Source organism: Mobula hypostoma, chromosome 3 (genome assembly GCF_963921235.1).
Source record: "Mobula hypostoma chromosome 3, sMobHyp1.1, whole genome shotgun sequence".
NCBI classification, from domain to species: Eukaryota; Metazoa; Chordata; class Chondrichthyes; order Myliobatiformes; family Myliobatidae; genus Mobula; species Mobula hypostoma.
In genome coordinates, this window is record NC_086099.1 from 25058319 (window position 1) to 25085381 (window position 27063).

A 27063-nucleotide genomic window follows, 5' to 3' on the forward strand; every position below is an offset into this window, starting at 1 on the left:
GAGTTGATAATCTTACTGCCCTCACAACACGCTGGAGGAACTCAGCAGGTCAGGCAGCATCCATGGAAACGATCAGACAACATTTCAGGCCAGAACCCTTTGTCAGGACTGAGACGTTGACTGATCATTTCCACGGATGCTGCCCGACCTGCTGAATTCCTCCAGCGTGTTGTGAGTGTTGCTTTGACCCCAGCGTCTGCAGAGTATTTTGTGTAATCATGCTGGCGTTCTTTTCTCTCTTGCTTTCATGGCTATCTGGTGAAGAAGAATTTCAGAGTTGTATACTTTGATAATAAATGAACCTTTGAACCTTTGAAAGTTTTTCCAGCTATATAAAGTGGAAAGGAGAGGTGAGAGTAAGCATCAGACCGCTGCAAAATGATGCTGGAGAAGTAGTAATGGAGGACAAGGATATTGCTGACGAACTGAATGAGCATTTTGCATGTCTTCACTTTGGAAGACACAAGTAGTATGCCAGAAGTTTGAGTGTCCAGAAAATTGAAAATGTTATTCCACTCTTCAAGAAGGGAGAGGAGCGAAAAAAGGAAACTGTAGTCCAGTTAGTCTGAGCTCAGTGGTTGCGAAGATGTTGAATCAATTGTAAGGATGTGGTTCCAGGGTACTTGGAGGCACATGATAAAATAGGCCGAAGCCAGCATGGTTTCCTCAAGGGAAAATCTTGCCAGTCATATCTGTTGGAATTCTTTGAAGAAATAACAAGCAGGGTAGACAAAGGAAAATCGGTGGATGCTCTGTACTTGGATTTTCACAAGGCCTTTAGCAAGGTGCCAAACATGAGGCTGTGAGTCCATGATATTACAGGAAAGATTCTAGCATGGATAAAGCTGTCAATAATTGGCAGGAGACAAAGAGTGGGAGTAAAGGGAGCCTTTTCTGATTGGCTGCTGGTGACTAGTCACATTCCATAGGGGGCTGTGTTGGGACTGCTTCTTTTTACATTATATGTCAATGATTTGGATGACTAAGTTGATAGCTCTGTGACGAAATTTGCAGATAATACAAAGATAGGTGGAGGGGCAGGTAGTGATTGTGAAGCAGAGAGCTGCAGAAGGTGTTAAACAGATTAGGAGAATGGGCAAAGAAATAGCAGATGGAATACAGTGTCAGGAAGTGTTTGGTCATGCAATTTGGTAGAAGAAATAAAAACGTAAGAGTATTCTTTAGATGGAGAGAAAGTTCACAAATCGGAGGTGCAAATGGACCTCGGAGTCCTTGTGTAGGATCCCTGAAAGGCTAATTTGCAGGGTGAGCCTGTGGTAAGGAAGACAAATGCAATGTTAGCACTCATTTCAAAAGGACTAGAATAAAAAAGCAAGGATGCAATGTTAAGGCACTAGTAAGGCTTCACTTGAATAGTTTTAGGCCACTTATTGAAGAAAGGATGTGCTGATATTCGAGAGGGTTCGAGAGAAACTCACAAAAATAATTCCAGAAATGAAAGGCTTATCTTAAGAGGGACATTTAATGGGTCCGGGACTCTATGCACTGGAATTCAGAAGAATGAAGGCGAGTATCTCACTGAAACCTATCGAATGTTGAAAGGCCTCAATAGAGTGGATATTGAGAGGATGTTTCATATTGTGAGGGAGTCTAAGACCAGAGGACACAGTCACAGAACGGAGGGATGTCCATTTAGAACTGAGATGAGGAGGGATTTCTTTAAACTGAGAGTGGTGAATCTGTGGAATTTGTTGCCACAGACAGCTGTGGAGGCTATGTTCTTGGGTATATACAAAGCAGAGATTGATAGATTCTTGGTTAGTACAGCAAAGAAAGGATATGGGAAGAAGGCAGGAGACTGGGGTTGAGAGGAAGCTGGATCAGCCATGATGAAATTGTGGAGCAGACCTGAGTGGCCAAATGGCCGAATTCTGCTCTCACATCTTATGGTCTCAGGTATATAGCGAGGGCACCTAAGATTTTTGTACAGTACTGTAACTTCAATCTACTGCTTGCTATTTATAAGTTTCATTAAGAACAGAAGACTGGTTCTTGCCTGAATTAATATCTGCTATAGTCACACAAATCCAGAATACTCCCTAACAGCAGGCATAAAAAGCATTGAGCTCATCAGGGAGCAAACCTCATTGCCATTTACAGAACTGTGCAAAAGTCTTAGGCAACCTAGCTGTATTTCTGTGCCTAAGACTGTTGCACAGTTCCATAATAATTAACTCAATGCATAAAAACATGCAGACATAGTTTAGAATGGGAGAAGAAATGTGATTTAAGTGACTTTGACCGTGGAATGATTGTTGGTGCCAGATGGGGTGGCACCACAGTCTGAGTATCTCAGAAACAGCTGATCTCCTGGGATTTTCATGCACAACAGTCTCCGGAGTTTACAGAGAATAGACTGAAAAACAAAAAAAAATCCAGTGAGTGGCAGTTCTGTGGGTAAAATTGCCTTGTTAATGAGAGCTGTCAGAGGAGAATGACCAGGTTGGTTCAAGTTGACAGGAAAGCAACAGGAACTCAAATAACCACGTATTACAACAAGGTGCACAGAAGAACATCTCTGAATGCACAACACATTGAACCTTGAGGTGAATAGGCTACAGAGGCAGAAGACTACAAATGTCCATTCAGTGGCCATTTTATTCGGTACAGGTACCTAACAAAGCAACCAGTGAGTATATCTTTCTGAAGGCCAAGACTCTGCAGAACTCCAAAATCCATTCTAACTGCTTTTTAGAAATGAATACAAGGATAAGAATTTTAAATTACATATTGAGCACAATTTAAAAGATATTTTAGGCAGTCAAAAATATTAATATTGCACACACATACTATAAAGCATTTCAAATTGCAATTTAATTGCTTAATTAATAATTATTACAAATTGCTTAAGGAAGGATATAAATGAATGTAATGAGATCATGATGGCTTGCGCACTTTGGGTGATGATGAATCAGGAATCATTCTGCACATATCAGGGAGCTGAAGTGATTTTTTTAGATTAGATTATGAGGACACGCAGTCCTCTTTTATTGTCATTTAGTAATGCATGCATTAAGAAATGATACAATGTTTTTCCAGAATGATATCACAGAAAACACATGACAAACCAAGACTGAAGAACTGACAAAAACCACATAATTATAGCATATAGTTATACTTATATTATACCTACCTTCAACTGAGATGTTTCCCACTTTGAAACATGCAGATGCTGGAAATCCAAGCAACATACACAAAATGCTGGAGGAACTCAGCAGGCCAGGAAAAAAGGAAACAGTCAATGTTTTGGGCTGATATCCTTCACTAGAACTGGCGATAAAAGATGGGAAGTCATAGTAAGAAGGCGGGGGAAAGGGGAGGAAGAAATACAAGGTAATAGGTGATAGGTGAAACCGGGAGTGCGGTTGGGGGGGTGAAGTAAAGAGCTGGGAATTTGATTGGTAGAAGAGATAAAGGGCTGGAGAAAGGGGAATCTGATAGGAGAGGACAGAAGGTCATGGGAGAAGGGGGAGGAGAACCTGAAGGAGGTGATGGGCAGGTAAGGTGATAAGGTGAGAGAAGGAAATGGGAATGGTGAATGGTGAGGAAGAGTGGGAGGGCCATTACCAGAAGTTTGAGAAATAAATATTCATGCCATCAGGTTGGAGGCTACCCAGATGGAATATAAGGTGTTGCTCCTCCAACCTGAGTGTGGCCTCATTGCTGCAGTAGAGGAGGCCATGGACTGATGAGTTGGAATGGGAATGGGAAGTGGAATTAAAATGGGTGGCCACTGAGAGATTCTGCTTTTTCTGGCGAACAGAGCATAGGTGCTTGGCGAAACAGTCTCCCAGTCTATGTCAGGTCTCACTGATACACAGGAGGTCACACTGGGAGCACCGGATACAGTAGTTAAATCCAACAGACCCACAGGTGAGGCATCACATCACCTAGAAGGACTGTTGGGGCCCTGAATGGTAGTGAGGGAGCAGGTGTAGGGGCAGGTGTAGCACTTGTTCTGCTTGCAAGGATAAGTACTAGGAGGGAGATCAGTGGGGAGAGTTGGATGGACAAGGGATCGATCCCTGGGGTAAGCAGAAAGTTGGTGGGGGGGGGCAGATGAGCTTGGTGGTGGGATCCTGTTGGAGGTGGTGGAAGATACGGAGAATTATGTGCTGGACGTGGTGGCTGATGGTGTGGTAGGTGAGGACACGAGGAACCCTATACCTGGTGGAGTGGTGGGAAGATGGGGTGAGGGCAGATGTGTGTGAATTGGAAGAGATGTGGTTGAGGGCAGCATTGATGGTGGAGGAAGGGAATCCCCTTTCTTTGAAGAAGGAGGACATCTCCTTAGTTCTGGAATGAAAAGCCTCATCCTGAGAGCTGATGCAGTGGAGATGGAGAAAGTGCAGTGCAGGTAAACAATGAAGTACAAGATCATAACGAGGTAGATTGTGAGATCAGGAGTTCATCTTATCCTAAAAGAGCTCCTTTCAAGGGTCTGATAACAGTGGAGTCGTGATAACAGCACACCTCCTCTTGTCAGATCTCAATATGTACACCATTTTTCTGGAAAAGAGTGGTGAACGCAACTGAACATTTGCAGGTGTTCTCCTGTAATCCCTCACATAGTTGAAATAGATAAAAGATGCATCTAAAATGTCTGTGAACAAGGTAGCATAGTGTCATTTGCACAAATCAGAAGGTGACCTGTGTTGAGTTTGTGATGGGGGGACAGTTGCAAGACTAGTCTGTGAGATGCCGAATTACCTTAACTAGTCATGATTACATTTCTCCAGTACTAGATATCAATTCTAGACAATGAGACATGATAAAGAGTCTCAGCTCAAAATGTCAACAGTTTATTCCCTTCCTGGCCTGGCAAGTTCCTTCAGCATCTGATGTGTCTTACTCGGGACTCCTGTCTGTGACCTGCCAGGTAACCATAGAGTAGATGGTCGTCTAACTCCTTCCTGAGCGAGGACACGCAGTACACTCCATAGGTGGAAGAAAGTATGTGCCAAGTGGCTATATACAATGCCCTCTTTTGGTCAGAATCAGCCATGGATGGTGTGTCCCAGCTCTCTACATGATACACAAGTCAGGCAGTACGATATGGAGTCAAACTGTTGCCTATGCAGCAGGTTTCCCTCTGCATGCAGCCAATCAATCCAAAGGAACAGCAGAGACTCAGAATCAGAATCGGGTTTATCATCACCGGCACGTGGCACTCATACAGTTTGGCCCCAGCGGCATCACAGGAGTTGCCACTCAGTGTTGGACTCAATGCTGACTCCAGCTAAGATTCTTCCCCCCTTGGGGTTTTCTCCAAAGCCTTCCCCATGAATGGGTACAGCCACAAGACAGCAGAGGTTCGAGATTAGAGTTTTTCTTCTCTTAGACAAGCCCCATCTGCCCAAAGTGACCGGTTTTAAGACACCAGTAATGTACCTTTGCTCCTTCTCCTATCAGCAGAAACAGTACCGATGGACTCAGCAGCTAAGGCACAGATAAAAGCTGGACTTGGTTGTCCAAGGCTATTTGAGACACATACCACTGGGAGGATTTGATAGGTAGTGGGAGCTTATCCCTACTACTACCCCAGATATAATAACCTATAGGAACCAGATATATATACATACACAATCCTTGGAAAATTGCACTTAATTAGTAATTGAGATCTAAAGCAGTACTCAGCAGTTTCAGCTGCAGCATGAATGTTCTAACCATCAATTAGCCCTGAAATTGTGCAGTAAATCCAGACTTTAAACTGGCATTTCTTATTAACACAGCACCCACTTAGCACCTGTTTCCATCTTTGGCCAAAGAAATCTCTATGGTACCCTCAATGAACAATAAAACTTAATTGAAAAGTTCTGATTTTTCTTTACAAGTTATAATAGAACAGAAGTAGTAAGATTTCATCATTGAAGTAAAATGCAGTAGCCTACTTGTGCTCATGAAGCTGTAAGAAGAGCAATCTTCCTGACATGTTTAAATGAACTCAGACTTCCGAGAGCTGTGACAATCCATTATCAACAGTCATACTGATCTTTTGTAACAAATCTAACATTGCTCTCTGATATATAAAGCACAATATACTGTATGAAGACACATTCTGCATTAGGACTGACAAGTCTGAGTCTATGATTCAGACTAATACATCTCTTGTATCACATCCTTTTTTTAAAGCTGTGTTTTATTTCAACAATGTGCTATAAAATTGTTGGTTATATTTTAGCCACAATTAAATCAAACGTTTTCTAATTCATTATTTGTCTGAATCAAATATGCCAGTCAAAAGACCATTTCCTAAATTACTTTTTATTATTCAAATTATTATTCAAGGTATGGAAGTAAAGCACATAGAATTCACACAAACTCTTGTTTATCTTACTTTTATGGGTCATAGTTTTTGTCTGGAGGTCATCTAATCGGTGTAAAGGCATCCGTTAGTCTTGCGAGACCATGGATCTGCGCCTGGAAAGTCTTCCCTCTCCAGGGCGCAGGCCTGGGCAAGTTTGTATAGAAGACCAGCAATTGCCCGTGCTGCAAGTCTCCCCTCTCCATGACACCGATGTTACCCAAGGAAGGGGATTAGGATCCATACAGCTTGGCACCAGTGTCGTTGCAGAGCAATGTGTGTTTAAGTGCCTTGCTCAAGGACACAACACATTCCCTCGGCTGGGGCTCGAACTCACGACCTTCAGGTAGCTAGTCCAATGCCTTAACCACTTGGGCACGTGCCCACACTCTAACTGGTGTAAATAGGACTATAAGTTGCTGAACTGCACTGGTTTCAGGTTCCTGCCAGAACTCACCACCCACCCTCTGCACCTGAGAGGTGCCCAGCTAGGAAAAGGAAGATACTTGTGACCAGGAGGCCTCATTTCACAGAAGATAGCTATTTTAAGTTCAAGTTCAACTTTGTGATTCAAACATACATGAATACCCATGAATACAGCCAAACAAAACAGTATTCCTCCAGGGCCAAAGTGCAAAACACAATACCAGTAGTCATACGCAGCACAAGGATCATATAGCACACTTAAGATAGCAGTAAAACTACAGTCACATAAAAGATATATAATATAGCCTGAGTCCCAGAGTTCATGGATGTTGTCAACAAGAACAAGCCCGCAGCAGTGTGCAGACGAATGCAATCCAGCTTGTCTTCCACCGACCGAAGACAGGAGGGACATCGCCACCAGCATGGGTGCTACGTCACACCACCTTCGGCGTTATCTAGCACTGTCACTGAACAAGATGCTCTCAGATTCCATTACTGTCATTCTCCCATTTATTTCCCTATAGCATGTTCTCTTCAAGCTCAAAGTAAATTTATTATTAAAGTGCATATATGTTATTGAGTGCTACCTTAATATTCATTTCTTGCAGGCATTTATAGGAAAAAAATGCAATAGAATTTTACATAAACTGTGCATAAACAGACAAAAAATGACAAACAACCAATATGCAAATGAAGAAAAACCGTGCAAGTAAAAATAATGCTGAGGACATAAGTTTGTAAAGAGTTCTCGAAAGTGAGTCTGTAGATCATAGAATCAGTTCAGAGTAGTGGTGAATGAAGTTATCCACACCAATTCGGGAGCCTGATGGTTGTAGGATTATGTGTGGACGGAGTTAGGATGGTGGCAAATAGCTTCCTCTTCCAGTTCACCTGCAAAAACAGCTTAAATTCCTCCTTTAATGTCGCTTTTTCTGTTGTTTTTAAGGTGGTTGGAGTTCTGTTAAGGTCCTGGATCTGCAATGGCATTCAAAACTCTGTTTTTTCACGATGGTTAGTTCCCATTCTTGCAGCTCACCAACCAGCCATTTCCCAGCATTCTCCAGGTGTGGCCTGCAGGGCCCTGTAGACGACTGTAAAGGCAGTAAGTTCCAGCCTTGCCACCAATGTATGGATCCTATTGAAAAACTGAATGACTGTAGCCCTGTAAGTTAACTGTATTATTCTTAATTGTTTATCCTCAAGATTCAAGATTGTTCATTGTCATTCTTCAGTACGAGTGTAAAGAATAACAAAGTGATTGTTACTCTGGATCTGATGCACCAAAAGAATAATCACAATAAATACAAATTGTGGTAACCTCAACCTTGTGGTACATCAGGTGGAAACCTTGCCACTTCAGCATTTTTACCTGTTCTTTTATGAGGCCAGGTTGCTAGCTTGCAGATGGAAAGCATTCAAGAAGCCAGCTGGTTTTGAACCTGGAACCACTTGCCTTGAATTCCAGTGTGGATGCCACTACACCAATGGCCAGCTAACAAGCATTTAAGGAACACAATTAAAAAAAATCATAATCAATATAAATGCATAAGATTAGCTTATATACATGGATTAATTGTATGTACATAAAATAGCACTGGGTATAGGAGTATCTGTGTGTAAAGTGGCTCTGACAGGAAATGATAAAATAGTGGTGGTGGCAGGAATTGAACCCCAGTCTTACAGCTCGTGCTGTAAATTGTTACGGTGACTGCTAGGCAACTGTGTTGCCCATATAATTTCTCATAATTTTATAGACATTTATTAAATGCCCCTATCAACACACACAAAATGCAGGAGGAACTCAGCAGGTCAGGCAGCATCCATGGAAAAAATAAACAGTTGATGATTTGGGCCGGCACCCTTCATCAGGATTGAAAGGAGGTTTGAGAGAAATTGATAAATATGAGTAAGGAATGTAGGGGCAAATGAGGAATTTTGCAACTGAGATGGTTAAAATTACAAAGGGACTAACATTATGCAGACACAGGAGATATAGAAGCGCAAGATTATAAAAAACAGCTTTCTTAGATCAGTAAAATTGTTTTAAATCAACTCACAGTAAAACTTGAAATCCACAAGCAATAAGTCTGTCTGGAGACTGGAGTTTAATTTGAATATGTATCCATTGCTATGTTTGTCTTGAAGCTTTACTGATAACTTACGCTTATAAATGTGGCACTGTTTTCACAAGTAAACATTATTTTTTTTATTACTCTCAGCTTTGCATACCTCAACTACAAAGTGCTAGGTTATGATATTTTCTGTTGCAAATATGGGACCATGTCGGTGGAATATGAATAAAGTCTCAGCCTTCAGAGAAGCCCTGTTTGTCTGCCATAATAGGAGAAACACCTCCTTAATGTATTTATACCACTTTTTTCACTTTTCATTCTCTCCATTCATTTCAAATTAATTAGCAAAGAACATTTTCCAAGGCTACCAGTCAGTATTGTACCAACATCTTGCAATCATTGGTAACTAACAGAGTGGATGTGCAGTTCATATTTTGTGAGACAATTCATGGTTAATGAATTGACTCGATGGGCCAAATATCCTAATTCAACTCCTATGTCTTATGGTCTTATAGGAGGGGGAAAAAGGCTCAGCCATGATTGAATGGCAGAGCAGACTCAATGGGCCAGATGGCCTAATTCTGCTCCTATGTCTTATGGTCTAATTACAGAGCTGGGGTGCAATACAAACCTTCATCCACAAATCTGTGCTGACCAGCACCCACCCATTTACACTAATCCTACATAAATCTTATTGTTGTTATATTCCCTTCACATTCCCAACAATTTCCCCCAAATCTGACCTCTCACCCTCATCATAGGGGCATTTGACAATCCTCAATTGACCGACAAAACTCCGTGTCCTTGGGGTGTGGGAGGAAAGTGGAGCTTCCAGAGGAAACCCACATGGTCACAGGGAAAATGTGCAGACAAGGTCAGAATTGAACCTGGATCTCAGGAACTGTGAGATAGTAGATCTACTTGCTACTGGCAATTTTCAAGAAGTTCATTATGGTATTTATTATCTCAATGATCTTATAGTATGTGAGTCTTGCTACATTAGAAATAATAATCAAAATAATCAAATAATCAAATTTTCTAGTGAACTATATAGTATAAAAAATTTAAAATTAGATCTGAGGATAACTGAAAGATGAATTAGCAGCAGCAGTAGGTCACATAGCACACCAGGCCTGCTTCATCATCTAATAAGATCACAGCCAATTTGATTGTAGCTTAAACTGTTCACTATCCTTGGTAACATTTGACCCTTTTAATTATGCAAATAGAGTGGATTCCGGTTAATTGGGACACATTGGGACCAGTACGTTTTGGCCCAAATAAATGGCTGCCCCAATTAGCTGAAGTTTCATGAAACAGTTGAGAAGATATAAAAAAGACAAAGTAAGAAACAAATTATGTATCTAAATGAAATACAGAACAAATATAGTACTACAAAACTGTGTTCCTAATAGTTATCAACGGAAGAATTCATCCAGTGTATACTGTCGTGTTTTGTTGATTGACTGTAAATGAACAAAATCAGCACAGACACCTAGTGCAGATAATGGGCCGTCTTCATATAATGCTTTTGACAATTACATCCTACAAATCTTCATTTTCATTGTAACATTCAAGATAATTTTCGATACCTTCGAAATTTTTGTAGTTCCTAACCTCCTGGACTGAATGGTTGAATCCACGGTGAGTGAAACAGTTCTGAATGGTCTTAATGCTTATTTTTTGCCTACTATCAGTGACAAAAATCATTGCTATTTGAACACAAACCCATGTACTTTACATTATTTAAAAACTATTCACTCTAAGCACAGTGTAGAGTATAACAGCCACATCAGTGCTTGCAACGGACTTTAGTTAGAAACAGTTTAGTAACTGTCTCCTGTCCCAATTAAGCAACATAATGTTCCAAATAAATGAAGGGACTCTGGCAATCTTTCTAACTAGTTTTTGTTCCTTAAGAATTTTCCCAAATAAGTGGCGGCCCTGATTGACTGACTTCCCAATTAACCAGAATCCACTTTATCCTACAACCATTGTTTCAACACTTTTTGAGAAAAAGATCCGATGATTTACAACTCTCTGAGAGCAAACTATTTGCTCCTTTATTTTTAACCTGTGCCCCACTAGTCTGAGATTGTCTCGCAGAGTAAATAACCTCTCAACATCCACCGAATCAAGGATGTTATACGTTTCAAACAAGACCCCTCTCACATTTCCAAACACTTATTGACAGAAATATCGTTTGTCCAACATTTCTTCAAAAGACAACTTGCCCACACCAAGGAGATTAATAACCTTAATAGCACACACAAAATTCTGGAGGAACTCAGCAGTTCACGCAGCATCCGTGGAGAGGAATAAAGAGCGAACGTTTCAGGCCGAGACTCTTCACCAGGACTGCACCTGCAGAATCTCTTGTGTCTATAATCATCCATCATGATGTTTAAACTTCCTGAAGCAATCCATTGTTATGAAATAACAATGTTATTTGTTTTTAATCTTACCTGCTACATTGTCACACATCACCTCCAACAAGATTTCTGCTGTAATTGTATTAGTCAATAGGACTAAAGACAACGTAGATGTTGGGCAAATGACACAAAAGTTGGTGGTGTTGTAGGTAGTTCAGAAGGTTGTTGTAGGTTGCAATGTGACATTAACAGGATGCAGAACTGGTCAGGAGAGTGGTAGAGGTCCTACACAGTAAGTTTAGAGAGTTAGGAAGGAGGCAAAAGAACAGGACCTCCAAGGTGCTAATCTCCAGACTACTCCCAGTGCAATGACCCAGGGAAGGTCAGGACAGGAAGATAGTGCAGATGACTGAAAAGCTGAGGAGAGGGTGAAGGGGACAGAGGTTCAAGTTGTTGGATTATTGGAACCTTTTCTAGGGAAAGGGTGACCTATGCAAGTTGCACATCAACTGGAGGGGAACCAATATCGTGGAGGGAGGTTTGCTAATTGCATTGGGGAGGGGTTAAACTAGATTTTCAGGGGGGTGGGAACTGAAGTGAAAAGGCAGAGGATGGGGTGGCTGTCGCACAAGTGGAGACAGCTTGTAGGGATATTGTGAGGAAGGATAAGCAGATGATAGAGCAAAGATGCACTCATCCAGATGGTTTGAGATGTGCCTATTTTAATGCAAGGAGTATCAAAAACAAGGCGGATGAACTTAGAGCATGAATCAATACGTGGAACTATGACATTGTGGCCATTACAGTGACTTGGGTGTGTCATGTACCCTGTGACGGGTTAAAGAACTACCAGAAATGGAAAACACTTTGGAGTCTGGTATTGCTATTAACTAATGGTACTTATTAGTAACTATGCAATACAGTAATATAAATGCAGATAATCAAACAGGTTAGCAAAGATTATATATAAGTGTGGAAATAGAAAAACCAAGCTTCTTCAAGCCGAGGGGTAAATGGATACAGTCTTACGGTGATGAGTAAAGTTCAGTTCAGTTCGTGGTATTGAGTTGACTGTGGTGGAGAAAGAGAGGTGTTTAGTTCTTCAGGTGAGCTCATGCCGTCGATCTTCCCGTTGTCCTCCGAAACTTCCAAGTTAGCCAAACTTGACCAATTTAAGAGCACTGTCTTCGAGTGATAGTCTACCAACCCAGGCGAGGGTTAGACACACTAGTAGACTCCACAAGGTCGCTCTTTCATGCACTAATAATCACAGATCGATCCCTCAGAATCGATCCTCAGACCCACACTCATGGGCACCTGGACAGGATAGTGGTAACTTCACCACACCCTTGTGCGTCTGTGTGTCCTGTGAAACAAGAAATTATGCTGATTTAAATACTGTTGTGATGAACACCAGCTGTCCATCAATAGCTCCTCCCTTCTCTCTCTGTAAGAACTTAGAAGCTGCCAGTGTCCTTGCAGAAGTGTAAACACACTGCAGAGAAACCATAACACCATATCCAAGCAGTCTTTACCTCTCTCTCTCTTACTAACCAGGTGTCTGTGTTGGACACCTCTCTCTCTCTCTCTCTTTTTTAAAAGCACAGTTCATAGGGATAATTCAGGATCCTGTCACAGGTGTCTCAGGGGCAGGAATGGCTACTCAGTGTGCCGGGCTTTAGATGCTCCAAAAAGGACCGGGAGGGAGACAAAAGAGCTGGTTGTGTAGTATCACTAATCAGGGATAGTATCACGGCTGCAGAAAAGGATAAACATAAGAACTGAAGAAACATAAAAAATAGGAGCAGGAGTAGACCATCTGACCTGTTGAGCCTCCTCTGCCATTCAATAAGATTATGGCTGATCTGAGCATGGACTCATCTCCACCCACCTGGCTTTCTCCCATAACCCTTAATTCCCCTACTATGCAAAAATCCAACCTTGTCTTAAATATACTGTACGTACTGAGGTGGCCACTGCTTCATTGGGCAGAGAAATCCACAGATTCACCAATCTTTGGGAGAAGCAGTTCCTCGTAATCTCCATTCAAAATTTACTCTTCCGAATCTTGAGGCTATGTCCCCTAGTTCTAATCTCGCCTGCCAGTGGAAACAACTTTCCTGTCTCTATCTTGTCCATCCCTTTCAAAAATTTCTTTGTTTCTATAAGATCTCCTCTCATCCTTCCAAATTCCAGCGAATACAGTCCCAGGCGACTCAATCTCTCCTCATAGTCTAACTTCCTCATCTCTGGAATCAACCTGGTGAACCTCTGCACTACCTCCAAAGCTGGTATATCCTTCCTCAAGGAGACCGGAACTGCATGTACAGTTGCAGCATAACCTCCCTTTTCTTAAATTCATTCCCTCTAGCAATGAAGGCCAACATTCCATTTGCCTTCTTGATAGCCTGCTGCACCTGCAAACCAACCTTTTCCGATTCATGCACAAGCACTCCCAAGTCCCTCTGCACAGCAGTATGCTGCAATTTTTGACCATTTAAATAATAATCTGATCTTCCATTTTTCCTTCCAAAGCGGAATACCTCACATTTACCAACATTGCACTCCATCTGCCAGACCCTTTGCCCACTCACTTAACCTATCTATATCTCTCTGTAGACCCTCCTTATCCTCTGCTCAATTTGCTTTTCTACTCAATTTAGTGTCATCAGCAATCTTAGGTATGCTACACTCAGTCCCCTCTTCCAGATCACTAATGTGTTGCGGGCCTAACACTGACCCCTGTGGCACACCGCTCACCACTGATGCCAACCAGAGAAATGCCCATGTATCCCAACTCTCTGCTTTCTAATGGTTAACCAATCCTCTAGCCATGCTAATACATCACCCCCCCCCCCCACTCTACTTTTATGTGGCACCTTATCGAATGCCTTCTGGAAATCCAAGTAAATAATGCCCATCTGTTCCCCTCTATCCGCTGCGCTTGTTATATCTTCAAAGAACTCCAGTAAGTTTGTCAAACAGGACCTGCCTTTGCTGAATCCATGCTGTGTCTGCCTGATGGATCCATTTATTTCCAGATTCCTCACTATTTCTTTTTTAATGGTAGCTTCAAGTATTTTCCCAACTACAGATGTAAAACTAACTGACCTATAGTTACCTGCCTTTTGCCTACATCCTTTTTGAACAGGGGCATGAGATTAGTCTTCTTCCAATCTGCAGGGATCTACCCAGAGTCCGGAGAATTTAGTAAATTATCACCAAGGCTTCAATTATAACCTTTGCCATTTCTTTTCAGTATCCTGGGATGCATTCCATCAGGACATCAAAGGTTATGGTGAGAAGGCGGGGCAGTGGGACTAAATGGGGGAATGGATCAGCTCATGATAAAATGGCAAAGCAGACTCAATGGGCCGAATGGCCGATTTCTGCTCCTTTGTCTTACGGTCTTAGGACCAGGAGACTTATCTATCTTTAGGTTCACAAGTTTGCTCAGCTCTATCTCTTTAGTGACAGCTATTGTATCGAAATCTTCACCTCCCATCACATCCATGACATCTCTCTTTGGCATGTGAGATGTCTCCTCCACAATGAAGACCAACACATTTCCCATCCATTTCCTCATTACTCAATATTAATTCCCCCTTCTCGTTCTCCAAGTGACCTTCATTCACTTTGGCCACCCTTTTCTGCTTTATATAATTATGAAAACTTCTACTGTCTGTTTTTATATATTGTGCTAGTTTATTTTCATAATCTTTCTTCTCTTTCTTTATTGCTCACTTAGTGGTTCTAAATTGTTTTTTAAAGTCCCAATCTTCCAGTTTCCCACTAGTCTTGGCAACTTTGTATGCATGAGCTTTTAGTTTGATGGCTTCCTTTATTTCCTTAGTTATCCACGGTTGGCTCTCCCCACCCATACCGCCCATGTTTTTAGCTGGAATATACTTTTGTTGAGTACTGTGAAAAATTTCTTTGAATGTATTCCACTGTTCCTCAACCATCCCACCATATAGCCTGTGTTCCCAATCTACACAAGCCAAATTCTCCCTCATCCCATTGTGGTCTCCATTGTTTGGGCATAATACACTGGTTTTCGATCGAACTATTGCACCCTCCATTTGTACGAGAAGCTCAGTCATGCTGTGATCACTCTTTCCAAGAGGAACCTTAACTACAAGATTTTACCTGTCTCTTTGCACAGGACCAGATCCAAGATAACATGTTCTCTTGTAGGTTCAGTAACATGCTGTTCAAGAAAGCCATCACGGATGCATGCTATGAAGTCTTCCTCAAGAGGACCAACTTGCCTCAACCAACTTGATTCACCCAATCTATGTGCAAGTTAATGTCCCCCATGATAACTGCTGTTCCATTCTGACTTGCCTCAGATATTTCTCGGTTTATTGCCTGCGCCACTGTAATGTTATTATTTGGTGGCTGATAGACAACTCCCTCCAGTGATTTTTTTTTCCCTTTACTATTCCCTATCTCTACCCAGATGGATTCAACATTCTGCTTCTTAGGTCTTGTATTGTCTCTCACAATACAAGATCTCATCTTTAATTAAGAGCGCTACCCCACCTCCCTTACCTTTCTGCCTACCCTTTCGTATTACCTGATATCCTTGGATATTTAATTCACAATCCTCTCCAACTTGCAACCATGTTTCTGTAACGGCCACTAAATCCTTTATACTGATTTATGCCACAAATTCACTGAACTTGTTTTGAATGCTATGGGCATCCAGATAACGTGCCTTTACACTAATAGTGCCTTTAAAATCTAGTAATCTTTGTCTCATATGCATTTGACTTTTCTGCACTCGACCCTTACTTTCCCTTTTCTAATCTTTTGCTTTTACTTTATCTTTATCCACTCCTTCCTTTATATTTTATCCATACTTCTCCAATCTGTTGAACCCACTCCCTGCTATTTAATTTAAAGCCCTGTCTACAACCCTAATTATGTCATTCACCAGGATCCAGGTCCCATCACGGTTCAGGTGGAGCCCATCCCATTGGTACGTCTCCCTCCTTCCCCAATACTGATGCCAATTTCCCATGAACTCAAATCCACTTCTCTCACACCAATTCTTGAGCCATGCATTTAACTCTCTAATCTGTTTAGCCCGGTGCCAATTAGTATGTGGCTCAGGTAGTAATCCAGAGATTATCACCTTTTTAGTTCTGCTTTTTAATGTAGTCCCTAACTGCTCAAATTGCCTCAGCAGAACCTCTTTCCTCATTCTGACCATGTCTTTGATACACACATGGACCATTGCAACTGGATTTTTCCTCTTTCGCTACAGATTCCTCTGCAGGTCAGATGACATGTCCCAAACTTGGGAACTAGGCAGGCAACATAGCCTTCGCGATGCTCTATCCTCGTGACAATGAACTCTGTCTATTCCCCTGACTATACTACCTCCAATTACCACTACATTTCTCTTCTCTCCCCCCTTGTGAATGGTTCCCTGAACTACACAGCCCCCACTCTCATCCTCACAGGGAACAAGAATCTCAGACCTGAGGACAAGCTCAAGGGCTGAGGCTCCCCCAGTACTGTCTCTTGGATCCCACTACCCACCTCACTCGCAGTCACGCCCCCTTGTCTCTGACCACAGACTGAATTTGAGGCAGCTAATCTAATGGATGTGCCTACCTCCTGAAACAGAGAATCTTGATAACTCTCCCCCTCCCTGATGTGTCGCAGTGTTTGAAGCTCAGATGTTTGAAGGTCATCAACTTTGAGCCTGAGTTCCTCGAGCAGCCAACACTTGCTGCAGATGTGGTCACCAGGAACCACAATGGGGTCCACCAGCTCCCACATCATGCAGCTACAGCACATCACCTGATCCTGCATTTTCCTTACTTTATTTAATTAGTTGTAGTTTGGTGACTTTTTATTCAACCACTACAAAAGCTTCACCCACTACTCAACTATACCTCCTCACTGAAGCCTCTTGAGCCAAAGTTGGCAAACTCCGCTCTCTCTGTTGGTAAACTATTCCATGAAGTGACTTTTAGTCTCACCTTGTTAGGCCTACAACTTCACCATTATTCTAATTATCAGTTCACATCCGGAGGATTGGAAGATAGCTCATGTTGTGCCGTTGTTTAAAAAAGGCTCTAAAAGTAATCCGGGAAATTATAGGCCAGTGAGTTTGATGTCAGTAGTAGGTAAATTATTGGAAGGAGTACTAAAAGATAGGATCTACAAGTATTTGGATAGACAGGGACTTATTAGGGAGAGTCAACATGGCTTTGTGCATGGTAGGTCATGTTTAACAAATCTGTTAGAATTTTTTGAGGAACTTACCAGGAAAGTGGATGAAGGGAAGGCAGTGGATGTTGTCTACATGGACTTCAGTAAGGCTTCTGACAAGGTCCCGCATACGAAGTTAGTTAGGAAGACTCAGTCGCTAGGTATACATGGAGAGGTAGTAAATTAGATTAGACATTGGCTCAATGGAAGAAGCCAGAGAGTGGTAGTAGAGAATTGCTTCTCAGAGTGGACGCCTGTGACTAGTGGTGTGCCACAGGGATCAGTGCTGTGTCCATTGTTATTTGTCATCTATATCAATGATCTGGATGATAATGTGGAAAGTTGGATCAGCAAATTTGCTGATGATACAAAGATTGGAGGTGTAGTGGACAGTGAGGAAGGTTTTCAAAGCTTGCAGAGGGATTTGGACCAGCTGGAAAAATGGGCTGAAAAATGGCAGATGGAGTTTAATACAGACAAGTGTGAGGTTTTGCACTTTGAAAGGACAAACCAAGGTAGAACATACAAGGTAAATGGTAAGGCACTGAGGAGTGCAGTAGAACAGAGGGATCTGGGAATACAGATACAAAATTTCCTGAAAGTGGCATCACAGGTAGATAGGGTCATAAAGAGAGCTTTCGGTACATTGGCCTTTATAGATCAAAGTATTGAGTATAAGAGTTGGAATGTTATGGTGTGGTTGTATAAAGCATTGGTGAGGCTGAATTTGGAGTATTGTGTGCAGTTTTGGTCACCAAATTACAGGAAGGATATTAATAAGGTTGAAAGAGTGCAGAGAAGGTTTGCAAGGATGTTGCTGGGACTTGAGAAACTCAGTTACAGAGAAAGGTTGAATAGGTTAGGACTTTATTCCCTGGAGCGTAGAAGAATGAAGGGAGTTTTGATAGAGGTATATAAAATTATGATGGGTATAGATAGAGTGAATGCAAGCAGGCTTTTTCCAGTGAGGCAAGTGGAGAAAAAAACCAGAGGACATTGGTTAAGGGTAAAAGGGGAAAAGTTTAAAGGGAATATTAGTGGGGGCTTTTTCACACAGAGACTGGTGGGAGTGTGGAATGAGCTGCCAGATGAAGTGGTAAATGCAGGCTCACTTTTAACTTTTAATAAAAACTTGGACAGGTACATGGATGAGAGGTGTATGGAAGGATATGGTCCAGGTGCAGGTCAGTGGGACTAGGCAGAAAATTGGTTCGGCACAGCCTGTTTCTGTGCTGAAATGTTCCATGGTTCTATGGTTCTAACTTGCTATGCGCCTCTATTACCACTAGTGCTTATGCAAAGGTGAAAAAAAACACACTGCCCAAAACAAGGGATAGGCTGGAAAAAAATTCCTTTGCAGCCCCTGTAAGGTGACCAAACACAAGTTATTTAAGAAGCCGCATTCAAAATTTAAAATAGAACAAAATGAAATCATGGAGAAATTGTCTACTGAGTCTCTGTGAGTGGAAATCAGAAACCGGAAGGGGGTAATAACTCTATGGGTGTTTTTTATAGACCTCCTCCAATAGTAACAGGGGTATCAAGGAGTAGATAGGGTGGCAGATTCTGGAAAGGTACAATAATAATACGGTTGTTGTGATGGGTGATTTTAACTTTCCTATTATTGACTGGCATCTCTTTAGAGGAAAGTGTTTGGATGGGGTGGAGTGTGTTAGGTGTGTTCAGGAAGGTTTCCTGACACATTATGTAGATAAGCCAACTAGACGAGAGGCTGTGCTTGGTTTGGTATTGGGAAATGAACCTGGTCATGTGTCAGATCTCTCGGTGGGAGAGCATCTTGGAGGTAGTGATCACAATTCTATCCCTTTTACCATAGCACTGGAGAAGGATAGGAGCTGACAATTTGGGAAAACATTTAATTGGAGTAGGGGGAAATATGATGCTATAAGGCAGAAACCTGGGAGCAGATGTTCTCAGGAAATGCACAGCAGAAAGGTGACAAATGTTCATTTACATGGCGTTCTGCATTGGTATGTACCATTGAGGCAGAGAAAGGATGGTGGGGTGAAAGAACAATGGTGTAGAAAGGATGTAGAAAATCCAGTTAAGAAGAAAAGACCATAAGACATAGGAGCAGAATTAGGCCATCCGGCCCATCAAGTCTGCACTGCCATTCAATCATGGCTGATCCATTTTTTCCCTCCTCCTCCTCAACCCCAGTTCTCGGCCTTCTCCCCGTAGCCTTTGATGCCACGTCCAATTAAGAACCTATCAATCTCAGCCTTAAATACACCCAACAACCTGGCCTCCACAGCTGCATACTCCACAAATTCACCACCCTTTGGCTAAAGAAATTTCTCCTCATCTCTGCTTTGAAAGGGCGCCCCTCTATCCTGAGGCTGTGCCCTGTTGTCCTAGACTCTCCCACCATGGGAAACATCCTTTCCACATCTACTCTGTCTAGGCCTTTCAACATTTGAAAGATTTCAATGAGATCCCCCCTCATCCTTCTGAATTCCAGCGAGTACAGACCCAGAGCCATCAAATGTTCCTCATATGATAATCCTTTCCTGGAATCATCCTTGTGAACTTTCTTTGGACCGTCTCCAATGCCAGCACATCTTTTCTAAGATGAAGGGCCCAAAACTGTTCACAATACTCAAAGTGAGGCCTCACCAGTACCTTACAGAGCTTCAGCATCACATGCTTGCTTTGTCTTCTAGGCCTCTTGAAATGAATGCTAACATGGCATTTTGCCTTCCTCACCATCGACTCAACCTGCAAGTTAACCTTTAGGGTTGTCTGCACAAGGACCCCCAAGTCTCTTTGCGTCTCAAATTCCTGGATTTTCTCCCCATTTAGAAAATAGTTGCACATTTAATCTAATACCAAAGTGCATGACCATGCATCTTCCAACATTGTATTTCATTTACCACTTTCTTGTTCATTCTCCTAATCTGTCTAAGTCCTTCTGCATTCTACCTGTTTCCTCAACACTACTGGCCCCTCCACCAGTCTTCGTATCAGTTGCAAACGTAGCAACAAAGCCGTCTATTCCATCATTTAAATCATTTATATACAGCATAAAAAGAAGTGGTCCCAGCACTGACCCCTGAGGAACACTGTTACTCACTGGCAGCCAACCAGAAAAGGATCCTTTTATTCTTACTCGCTGCCTCCTACCAATCAGCCAATGCTCTAACCATGTTAGTAACTTTCCTGTAATACCATGGGCTCTTAACTTGGTAAGCAGCCTCATGTGTGGCACCTTATCAAAGGCCTTCTGAGAATCCAAATATACGACATCCACTGCATTCCCTTTATCTATCCTACTTGTAATCTCCTCAAAGAATTCCAACAGGTTCATCAGGCGGGATTTTCTCTGAAGAAAACCATGCTAACTTCATACTATCTTGTCCTGTGTCACCCCATCCTAAACAATTGACTCTAACATCTTCCCAACCACTGAGGCCAGGCGAACCAGTCTATAATTTCCTTTCTGCTGCCATCCTCCTTTCTTAAAGAGTGGAGTGACATTTGCACCATGCCAGAGTCCAATGATTTTTGAAAGATCATTTCTAATGCCACCACAATCTCTAATGCTACTTCTTTCATAACTCTAAGGTGCAATTCATCTGGTTCGGGTGACTTATGTACAGTTAGGTCTTCCAGCTTTTTGAGCACCTTCTCTCTTGTAATAGTAACTGCACTCATTTCTCTTCCTTCACACACTACAACTTCTGGCACACTGTTTCACTGTCTTCCACAGTGAAGACTGATGCAAAATACTTGTTTAGTTCATCTTCCATCTCCTTGTCCCCCGTTATTATTTCTCCTGCCTCATTTTCTCGTGGTCCTATATCCACTCTCATTTCTCTTTTATTTTTAATGTACTTGAAAAAACTTTTACTTTGATATTATTTGCTAGCTTGCTTTCATATTTAATCTTTTCCCTTCCAATGAATTTTTTAGTTGCTGTCTGTAGGTTTTTAAAAACTTCCCAATCCTCTATCTTCCCACTAATTTTTGCTTTGTTGTATGCGCTTTCTTTTGCTTTTACAATAGCTTTGACTACCCTTGTCAGCCATGGTTGTACCATTTTACCATTTGAGCATTTCTTCATTTTTGGAATACCTATGTCCTGCACCTTCCTCATTTTTCCAAGAAACACACACCATTGCTGCTCTGCTGACATCCTTGCCAACAGCTCCTTCCAATTTACTTTGGCCAACTCATCTCTCATACCACTGTAATTTCCCTTACTGCACTGAGATACTGCTACATCAGAATTTACTTTCTCCCTATTAAATTTCAAGTTGAACACAATGATATTGTGATCACTGGTTCCTAAGAGTTCTTTTACTTTAAGCTTCCTAATCGCCTCTGGTTCACTACATAACACCCATTCCAGTATAGCTGATCCCCAAGTAGACTCAACGACGAAGTGCCCAAAAAAACTATCTCTTAGGCATTCAACAAACTCGCTCTCTTGAGATCCATTACCAACCTGATTTTCCCAATCGATCTGTATGTTAAAATCTTCCATAACATTGCTCTTTTGACACGCCTTTTCTATTTCCTGTTGTAATCTGTGGTACACCTCCCAGCCACTGTTGGGAACCTTTGTATACAACTGCCATCAATGTCCTTTTACCCTTGCAGTTTCTTAACTCAATCCACAAGGATTCAACATCTTCCGATCCTATGTCACATTTTTCTACTGATTTGATGCTATTCTTTACCAGTAGAGCCACACCACCCCCTCTGCCTACCTTCCTATCCCTCCGATATAATGTGTAACCTGGGACATTCAGCTCCCAAATGCAGCCATCATCCAGTCACGATTCAGTGATGGCCACAACATCATACCTGACAATCTGCAATTGTGCAACATCATCCACCTTATTTCTTATACTATGCATATTTAGATACAACGCCTTGAGTACCGTATTTGCTACCCTTTCTGATTCTGCATCCCTAACGTTTTGATACTCTGCCTGTTGGCTGCATCCAAGTCCCATCACCTGCCTGCCCTTCCTGACAATCTGACTGCATGCTATCTTTACTTTTTTTACCATCTGTCCTTTCCTGAGTCCCTTCACTCCAGTTCCCACCCCCTCCCCCCACCAAATTAGTTTAAACCCTCCCCAAAAGCTCAAACAAACTTGCCCGTGAGAATATCAGTTCCTTCAGGTTCAGGTGCAACCCATCACTTTTGAACAGGTCGTACCTCACCCAGAACAAATCCCAATGATCCAAGAACGTGAAGCCCTGTCCCCTGCAACAGCTTCTCAGCCACACATTTTTCTGCCAAATCATCCTGTTTCCACCCTCGCTGGCGGGTGGCACAGGCAGCAATCCAGAAATTACTACCAGGGAGGTCCTGCATCTCAGCTTTCTACCAGCTCTCTAAATTTTCTTTTCAGGGCCTCTTTGCTTTTTCTTTCAATGTCATTGGTACCAAATGTACCGAGTCATCTGGCTGCTCCTCCTCCCTCTCCAAAATGTTGTTGATGCGATCTGAGACATCCCTGACACTGGCACCTGGGAGGCAACATGCCATCCGGGTGTCCCTTTCACATCCACAGAATCTCCTGTCTGTTCCCTCACTATTGAGTCCCCTATCACTACTGCTCCCTTCTTCTCTCTTTTTCCCTTCTGCACCAGGGACCTATGCTCAATGCCAACAACCTGGTCGCCATGGCATTCTCCAGGGAGGTCATTCCCCACAAAGGTATCCAAAGCGGTTATACATATATATTTTTGAGGGGAATGGCCACAGGTGTGCTCTGCTCTAACTGCCTATTTCCATTTCTCCTGACGGTTACCCAGCTACTCGCCTCCTACAACTTCGGGGTGACTACTTCCCTGTAGCTTTGATCAATTATGTCCTCACTCTCCCGTACAAGCTGAAGGTCATTCAGTTGCTGCTCCAGATCCATAACAGGGTTTTCAAGGAGCTGCAGCCGGATGCACTGCATGCAGATGTAGTTCCCCTGGAGACTCTGGGTCTCCCAGCTCTCCAACATCCGGCACAAAGAACACACCACCACCATTTCAATGGCACAGTAAGAGAGGGGGGAAATAAACAAAAAAGAAACTTGAACAGCTTAAAAGAAAAGCTTACAAAAAGTTCAAGAAACTAGGTACTATTAGAGCTCTAGAAAATTACAAGAGTGCCAGGAAGGAGCTTAAAAATGAAATTAGCAGAGCTAGAAGGGGCCATGAGAAGGCCTTGGAGAGCAGGATTAAGGAAAACCCCAAGGTATTCTTCAAGTTTGTGAAGAGCAAGACGATGAGCCGTGTGAGAATAGGACCAATCAGGTGCAATGTTGGAAATGTGTGCATGGAGGTGGAGGAGGTTGAGGAGGTACTTAATAAATTCTTTGCTTTCGGATTCACCAGGGAAAAGGATCTTGGCAATTGTGGGGATGACTCACAGCGGACTGAAATGCTTGAGCATATAGACATTAATAAAGAGGACGTGCTGGAGCTTTTGAAAAGCATTATGTTAGATAAATCGCCAGGTCCAGTTGAGATGTTCCCTAGGTTACCGGGGGAAGTGAGGGAGGAGATTACTGAGCCTCTGGCCATGATCTTTGCATTATCAATAAGGAAGGGAGTAGTACCAGAGGATTGAGGGGTTGCAAATGTTCCCTCGTTCAAGAAAGGGAGTAGGCTTACTTCAGTTGTTGGAGAAGATCCTGAGAGGCAGGATTTAGGAGCCTTTGGAGAGACATAAGCTGATTAGGGATAGTCAGCATGGCTTTGTCAAGGGCAGGCCGTGCTTCATGAGCCTGATTGGATTCTTTGAGAATGTAACAACACATATTGATGAAGGTAGAGCAGTGGATGTAGTGTATATGGATTTCAGTAAGGCACTTGACAAGGTTCCCCATGCAAGCCTCATTCAGAAAGTAAGGAGGCATGGGATCCAAGGAGACCTTGCCTTCTGGATCCAGAATTGGCTTGCCCACAGAAGGCAAAGGGTAGCTGTAGGTAGTTTGTATTCTGCAGTGAGGTCAGTGACCAGTGGTGTCCCACAGGGATTTGTTCTGGGATACCTCCTTTTTGTAATTTTTATAAATGGCCTGGATGAGGAAGTAGAAGGTGGGTTAGTAAGTTTGCTGATGACTCAAAAGTTGGGGGTGTTGTAGCTGATCTGGAAGATTGTCAAAGGTTACAGCAGGACATCGATAAGATGCACAACACGGCTGAGATGTGGCAGATGGAGTTCAGACCAGATAAGTGTGAAGTGGTTCCTTTTGGTAGGTCAAATTTGAAGACAGAATATAACAATAATGGTAAGACTATTGGCAGGGTGGAGGATCAACGAGATCTTGGGGTCTGCGCAGTTTGACAGTGTTGTTAAGAAGGTGTATGGTGTGATGACCTTCATCAGCCGTGGGATTGAGTTCAAGAGCCGTGAGGTAATGTTAAAGCTATAAAAGACTTTAGTTAGACCCCACTTGGAGTACTGTGTTCAGCTCTTAGCCCCTCACTGCAGGAAGGATGTGGATACTATAGAAACGGTTCAGTGAACTTGACCTTTTCTCCTTAGGGTGACAGAGGATGAGAAGTGACCTTATAGAGATGTATAAGATGATGAGAGGCATTGATTGTGTGGATAGTCAGAGGCTTTTTCCCTGGACTGAAATGGCTAGCACGAGGGGGCACAGTTTTAAGGTGCTTGGAAGTAGGTAGAGGGGGGATGTCAGGGGTAATTTTATCACACCGAAGAGTGGTGGGCACATTGGATGCACTGCCAATGACAATGGTAGAGGTGGCTACATTAGTGTCTTTTAAGAGAGATAGGTACATGGGCTGAGAAAAATAGAGGGCTATGCGGTAGGGAAATTCTAGGCAACTTCTCGGGTAGGTTACATGGTCGGCACAACATTGTGGGCCAAAAGGCCTATAATATGCTGTAGATTCTATGTTCTATGTTTTATGAGAAGTGACAGGTGGAGTTCAATCCAGAAAAGTATGAGGTGATTTCATTTTGGAAGGTTGAAATTAAGGGCACAAGGTGAATTCCTAGTGGTGTGGAGCAATAAAGGGATCTTGGGGTTCATGTCCAAAGATGCCTCAGAGTTACTGTGTAAGGTGATAGAGTGATTAAGAAGGCTTATGAGGTGTTGGTCTTTGTTAGTTGAGGGATTGAGTTCAAGAGCCACGAGGTAGTGTAGCAGCTCTAAAACCTCTGGATAGGCTACACTTTGAATATTGTGCTTAGTTCTGGTCATCTCATTATAGGAAGGATGTGGAAGCTTTAGAGAGGGTGCAGAGGAGATTTACCAGGATGCTGTCTTGATTAGAAAACATGCGTTATGAGCAACACACACAAAATGCTGGAGGAACTCAGCTGGTCAGGTAACATCTATGGAAATGAATAAACAGTCAATAGTCTCAGCCCAAAACGCTGACTATCTATTCATTTCCATAGATGTTGTCTGACCTGCTGAGTTCCTCCAGCATTTTGTGTGTATTGCTCTAGATTTTCAGTATTTGCAGTATCTCTTGTGTTTCTGAGGGTAGGTTGAGTGAGCTAGGGCTCTTCTCTTGTGACTGAAGGACAGGAGGTGACTTGATAGAGGTGTATAAGATGATAAGAGGCATAAATAGGGTGGTCAGCCTGCTCATGCCTTTTCCCAGGGTGGAAATGGCTGAAGTTTCTAAATATCAAAAAAAAATTACTATAAAGAGCAAACAGTAAACAGTAAAAATCTAAATCAAATCAATAATTGGTGTGACCACTCTAAAACTGCATCAATTCTCTTAAGTACTCTGTTGAGCAGTTTTACGAGAAGGTCGGCTGGTAGGTTGTCCCAAGCATCTGGGAGAACTTGCCTCATTTCGTCTGTACCTCTGCTGTCTCGCTTGCTTCTGTCTCTCCAGGTAATCTCAGACAGCCTTGATGATGTTGAGATCAGGTCTCTGTGGAGGCCTTACCATCTGAAACCATATAAAAAATCTAGGGCCTAAGACATTTGCACGGTACTGTATAACCATTGTGATGTCCTTCATCAAATCTTCGGAGCTTTTGAACTGCATTTGATTGCAGTGCAGCTCAGTCTTGAATCATTCAGTCTGCCAAGCTCTTTACAACCTTTACAGTAGCATCAACCATAGCAGGGTCACCTGTGCCAAACTCAATTAAAGCTGCAGCCCATAGCACCAAGCCTTCTGTCTTTCACCTTATACACTGATTCTTGTAATGGAACAGGAAAGATACATTACTGGTTATTCCCAGATCATACTGTACAATATCTTCTCTCAGTCTCCCCTGTAGTGTGTTGATAGCCATTTTCTAGGACAGTCTGTTATCATCATTTTTCCTATTTAATTACTTCTTCCATTTGCCTTGCACTTTTATTGTTTGGTTACTTTGCATCAATTATCCTAAAAAAACACATTGTTCTTTTTTCTCCCCTCCTCTACCACTTCCTTATCAGTATATTTTCTTTAAACATTTCTTGTCATTTTCCACTTTTAAAGATTATTAATCTGAAGTATTAGCACTGTTCTGTCTGGAATGTTAAACTACATGGAATATTCTATGGCCACAGGTTCCTCCAGCAAATTTTCTTTCTGTTTCAGCTCTCTGGTGTTCCAAGTTTTTCTCTGTGAAACATCTCACTCATAATGCAACACACGTGAAGTGCTGGAGGTACTCAGC

The 27063-nt window shown here is 42.3% G+C and overlaps 1 long non-coding RNA gene across 1 annotated transcript in view; it reads left to right on the forward strand.

Moving 5' to 3' along the window:
• Positions 1–27063, forward strand: part of LOC134343893 (uncharacterized) — a 62105-nt gene that overhangs the window by 31780 nt on the left and 3262 nt on the right. The window lies entirely within an intron of this gene.